This window comes from Drosophila subpulchrella, unplaced genomic scaffold (assembly GCF_014743375.2).
Source record: "Drosophila subpulchrella strain 33 F10 #4 breed RU33 unplaced genomic scaffold, RU_Dsub_v1.1 Primary Assembly Seq106, whole genome shotgun sequence".
Taxonomy (NCBI): domain Eukaryota; kingdom Metazoa; phylum Arthropoda; class Insecta; order Diptera; family Drosophilidae; genus Drosophila; species Drosophila subpulchrella.
Window position 1 is genome coordinate 317,440 of NW_023665448.1, and position 6,000 is coordinate 323,439.

Below are 6,000 nucleotides of genomic sequence, written 5' to 3' on the forward strand. Positions count from 1 at the left end.
TTTTTATTTTGGTTACTTGCTCTTCGGCTTTGATGATTTAAATCTTAAAGCCTAGTACTCACATCGACGAAAACCGCGAGCTAACCATAGGAGTGAGCGAGAGGCAAATACGCGGCTAAAGGTTTTCGTCGGGTCTGTTTTTCAGCGCGGTACTCTTTTGAGCTAAGGAAATACCAGAAAAAATACCAGATTTTCCGAGTGAATTTTCGATGAACGCGGTTAGCCGCGGCTTAAAGAATAAGAAATTTAATCTTTGGCGGTGTTCGTGCAGAAGCGGTGGGGAATTTAAAAAATTTAATTTAATTTTAATGAAAAAGGACGCCTAATCCAAGCTGTTGCCCATTATTGTGGGACTTGACCGACAGGAGGCAATAGCACGGCAGGGCGAATCCGCAGAATAGTTGAAGTGCTGGAGGAGATCCACTAGAGAATCCCAGTGCGAAGGAACATGCCGAGTGGGACTTCGCTCTCTACATGGACATCCTCCCGGGCGTGTCCTCGCAAAGAAAGTAAGATCTAGCCAAAATAATTTGGTTGCGTTTTACTAATAGAAGTATCTTTTCAGCAGAACCACCAGTTATATGAACTCCGAAGACCTCTCCATTAGGAGTCCGTACACCATAACCACCAGCTACTTGGCAGCTTAAGCGGAGCTGGAGGACGCGCTGGCTTCTACAGAGAGGAGGAAAATAGGGCGCCCGCTAAGGAACAGTTGGAGAAGCCATGTCCAGCCACTGCCAGGATGCTGGGCGACTTCCTGCAGCATCAGCGGATCAACCCTGTTCCCAATCCGGCTCCCACTTCCTCAAGGTCCAATATGCCCATTGGGACTCGGAGCTGGACTGCGGTGGCGCGGGAAAGATGGCGAAGCATCCGTGGAACGAAAAGGAAGCTATAAACAACTAATTTGGTTAAATAAAAACATTCGTTGAACATTCCATCTATTTTTAATTTAATTTCTTTGTGTACCAGCAGACTACTCCTTTTTAAATTTCTCCAACTGATATGTTTTCCGTTTGGCAACAAACCCAGCTGCTTGTCAGTAAGACCATGCTACATGCATTGCGGGTGAACTTTGAAAACTTCGGTCACACTACAAAGAATACGATTTTTCGACTAGTGAAACTCTTAGCCGATCTGAGTACTAGGCTTAAGCCTCGCCCAGAAGGAGCGATAAGTGATAAATAATAAATAGATACAAATATAAAAAAACTCGTCGTGAATTGTTCACATACGGCAATAAATAAATTGATTTAAATTAGTGATATTAATACTGTGCAATAAATACTGTGCAATAAATAGGTTAATTTTTAAGAGTAATAAAAATCCCCTCCCCAATCAATATTATACAAAATATAAATAATTAAATAAATCAATAAATAGCTAAATTAATGGACGACACAACATAAATATAAAATAATTGTTTCGCGTTAAGACGCCGATTTCTTTCAGCTCCGGTTGGTGACGTAACTCCACCACGTGCTGTTACGCTCGATCGAGTCCTCTACCGAATTCTGGGCAGGACTACGCCCCTTCCCGGAGTCAATTCTCCGATCGCGGGTGTCACTTCTGGCAGGCAATACGGGTTCCTCTAAGTGGCTGTCGGCTGTAGGCACCGGATCCGCCGATTACGTAACCTTCGGCTGAAAGATCGGGGTTGCTCAAAAAAAAAAACTTGGCCAGGCCCTAACTAGTGGAACCTGGCCATTATCCTCCTCATCTCCTCTCTGCTGGCCGTAGGGTCTTGGCCAGTCCAGCTTCGGAGACCGTTCCTCGGCGTCGGCGAGCGGCGAAAACTTTCACTGAGCGGGATCACACCTTTTTAATTAACGGTACTGCGTTCAAAATTTTGATTGAAAATGTCTTGGAGCTGATGGTCACTTGAACACCGCGACTGCTGTAAAGAGGTTGTCTTTGAATGAACCCGCTGCGTCTGCGCGCCGCCGAGACCAAATCTGAACTGATCTAGTGTCGGCCATTTTCCTTCCGCCAACCCATGCAGATTACGGACTTCTGTTCCCTGCATTCTGGGTCAATCTCCCTATAACCTACATTCGTCAAAATCGAACTGCTTAAGTCTAAGCTGAGTTCCGCGCTCCAAAGCGCAGCGGGGACTTCACGGAGGAGAGCTGGGGACAGAGCGGGAGAGCGAGAGAGCGGTGCAGTTGGATAGCGGGGCCGGGGTTCAGATTCGCCGGACAGTGGGCCTGAACAATCTGCCCCCCTTGCAATCGCTAGCGTTGCAAAAAGAGATGGAACCCCGGCCAGTCGCCTACGCCTTAAGCCTGCGTACAGGCGCCGGAGAGGATCCACCCGAACACCGTCTTCTGGGCTACTGGCAGTCCCCCGTCGACCATGTGGAAGCCCGGCTGCATCACCTTCGGGTAGACGTCCGCGCCCAGAATTAAGGATGGCCGATGGAACCGCTCCTGCGCGAGCGGTAGCTCCCTAAACTTCTTTATTACGCTCTCACTGAGCGCACGGATGGGGGTGCAGATGCGCACGTTCGGCTCGATCTTGAGGACTACCTCCAGCTTGATTGCCTCGTCGACCTTCGACCTCTCATCGCCCACGTTTGTTGTCGGCAAACGAAACGCGGCGGCCAGGGATGCGTCGATGGAGCTTGTCGAGGTGCACGGACCGATGAGTGCGGCGGTGTCGAACGTCTTCTTCCCAGTCTCGACGATCACCAAAGCAGTCGGGAGGACGTTGACGCTATGACGTTGGAGAAGTGCCGCGAGCGACGGAGCTGGTGTCAAGGGTGCTGAGGGCGGTGGAGGGGCAAGCGTTTGGCGAGTTGGCGGATCTTGCCGGCGCGAACGCTGCGGAGAAGCGGGCTGTTGCTGGGAGCCGGACCTGCATGTGGAGCAGCGTGTGATGGTTCCGGTCGCACGTTCTGCACCGGTCACCGCTACGACAGCTCCCAGTGGAGTGCTCGTGTGCTAGACAGTTTATGCAGTACTTGTTTATAAGAACTGCCCGCAGCCGCCTCTCTGCGCTCAGCTTTAGGAGCCTTTGACACTTCCGAAGAGGATGGATTCCGCGGCAGACTCGGCATCGGTAGGATTGAATATCTCTCGTACGCCTGCCATCCAATGCGCGAGCGCTACGTGGACGGGGAGCCATTTTCGTGGTTAGAGTGTGGATAAGGAAAAAACAAAAAGGGTTGATTAACAATGACGTGGATAATGGTAACGGATTAAGGTGTATAAGAAACGCGGACATTGCCATCGGTTCCCGGAAAACCGGAGTCTATTCTTCCGACTACTCATTTGAGGGCAAATTGTCATCCTTAATGACGACCATGTTGCCGACGCGCAGATTTTCTGTGGGAACTTGCCATTTGTTGCGCTTGTGGAGCTTCTTAAGGTACTCATCCTTCCATCGAGTGCGAAATTGTTGATGGAGAGACTATAAGTGCTGCCACCGGTTCACTTCAGGTTCCACTATGGATAGAAGAGGTCCACCGACAAGAAAGTGCCCTGGTGTCAACGCTACGAGATCAGTTGGATCCTCGGACATAGGAGATAGCGGTCTGGAATTCAGACAAGCTTCGATTCTCGCTAGGAGGGTGGACAGCTCTTCAAAGGTGTACTTCCGTGTAGCGGTGGACTTTTTAAATAAAACCTTGAAGCTCTTGACACCAGCTTCCCATAGGCCGCCCATATGGGGTGCCCCAGGAGGAATGAATTGCCAGGTGAGCTGCTGATGACTGTACGCATCGGTCACAGATTCTTTAACGGCATGCAGGAAGTCTCGGGAAAGCACGGTGGAAGCGCCGACGAAGGTCTTTCCATTGTCGGACTGGACTTGGCGAGGACACCCTCTTCTAGATACGAAGCGAGCGAAAGCGGCAAGAAACTTTTCAGTCGTTAAGTCTGAGGTAGGCTCTAGATGGATAGCCCATATAGAAAAACAAACGAAAACCAACACGTACCCTTTTGTAATGAGACAAGCTCTTCCGGTATAATTTTTTATATCAAACGGGCCGGCGTAGTCCATCCCTGTGAACGTGAACGGACGGGAAAAGGACACTCGCTCTTTTGGAAAATTTCCCATCATCTGGACTTGCAATCTCTTTTTGTGGATAACGCAGACCTTGCAGGAGTTAACCACTGCCTTCACCAAGTTTTTTATTCTCGGATCGCAGTATCTGGACCTGGTGAGACGCACCACGAACTGATTACCACCATGTAATGAAATGAGATGCGAGTGAAAATTCGTACGGTAGGATTATAGGATGTCGTTCATCATACCGCAAACTGTCGGAGGCCGTTACGCGGCCGCAAGCCCTGATTAGCCCTTTTTTTCTAGAAAGGGGTTCAGGGAGCTTCTGACTCAAGCAGCGGTATTCTTCAGAAAAATACCTGCGCTGAGTACAAATTGTTATGAGCCGTCCCGCGTACTGGGCCTCTAGCCGGACCCCGGAAAGCGGTGATTGTCTTCGACATCGCTGGACAAATCGATGGACATACGCGAGGATCTCTATCTAATTTGGAAAAGCGATCCAGGAAATCTTCTGTCGGCATAGACGCCACATGGGCTTTGACGACACGCTTTTCGATCTCGGTCTCCGGCAGGCCGGTTCCCTTCGACAACGCGGAGGATCTGGAGTGACCGAGGGCGGATTTTACGTTTTCAGGATCACGAAACGGAAGACTTACGACATACCTCGTCTCTCGTAGTCGTCCGGAGAAAATTTTCCTCACAGGTCGAATCGGAAGATTTTGTCACTTTTACTGGCAGACCCTCAACCTCCCAAAATTTGGTGAGAAGCCTATCCAGGACGTGTCAACCGTGTGGGAGATTCGCGTGGAAAAAACGGAAATCTGATTTTCCCATGGAGCAGGAACGGGCCCTGTTAGGATCCACCCGAAAATGGTTTCTTGACCGAGGAGAGAGCCACAAATGTTCGGAAGGGGCCGCTTAGGTGAATGGATGGCAGTACATCGGCCCCGACCAGAATATCTATCTGTGCGCTCTCGTAGAACTTTGGATCCGCTAGTGGCAGTTCGCGAAGATCCCGTAGAAACTGTTGCGGAATCGGACAAAATGGGAGGTTTCCAGCTAATTGGGGAAGAATCCAGGCCTAGTCGGAGAACGGATGGAAAACTGACAGAGCTTTTTGGATTCAGCGGATACTGTCTGGTTTAAGCCTGATACTTGGGCTCGGATTACTTGGTGGGGCAACTTAATTAACTTGAACAGCCGCTCAGATATAAAGGTTGTCTCTGATCCTGAATCTATAAAGGCACGAGCTTTAAAATTCGACCCCAGGTGACATATGTCAATTATGGCGGATCTATACCCTGTCGGGAAGTAATTTTGGACTGTAGAGTCCGTGGACCCGGTAGAGGTGGCAACTGGTGTATTTGGTCTTGATCTGGGTTTCGGAGAGGGATTCGAACGCGATTGGGATGAGTTGCCTCTGTGTAGTAAGGTGTGATGGCGGCCGCGGCACGTAAAGCATCTATGAGTGCTTTTACAATCATGCAGCTAATGCCCTCGTGCAAAGCAGTTCAGACCCAGCTGCTTTCTTTTTATATATGCCGACCGCTCGTCGACCGTCATCTGAAAAAATCGTGCACATGTGCGGACAGGAAAAAGGAAAACCACTTTTTACAAAGGTCACATCCTTTGGGCTTGGGTGCTACCCTTGTCTCGTAAGAATTTATTTTTCGAGGCGCTGCAGTGGGGGCGGATGTTTTTGGCAGAGATTGACTTTGGCTTCTAAGGTCCGGTGACGCTCCGTAAGGAAGGAGTTCAGCTCCTGCCACGTCGGAATCTCGGCCTTGTTGACATATGTCAATTATGGCGGTGCCCAGCAAGACGGATCTATACCCTGTCGGGAAGTAATTTTGGACTGTAGAGTCCGTGGACCCGGTAGCGGTGGCAACTGGTATATTTGGTCTTGATCTGGGTTTCGGGGAGGGATTCGAACGCGATTGGGATGAGTTGCCTCTGTGTAGTAAGGTGTGATGGCGGCCGCGGCACGTAAAG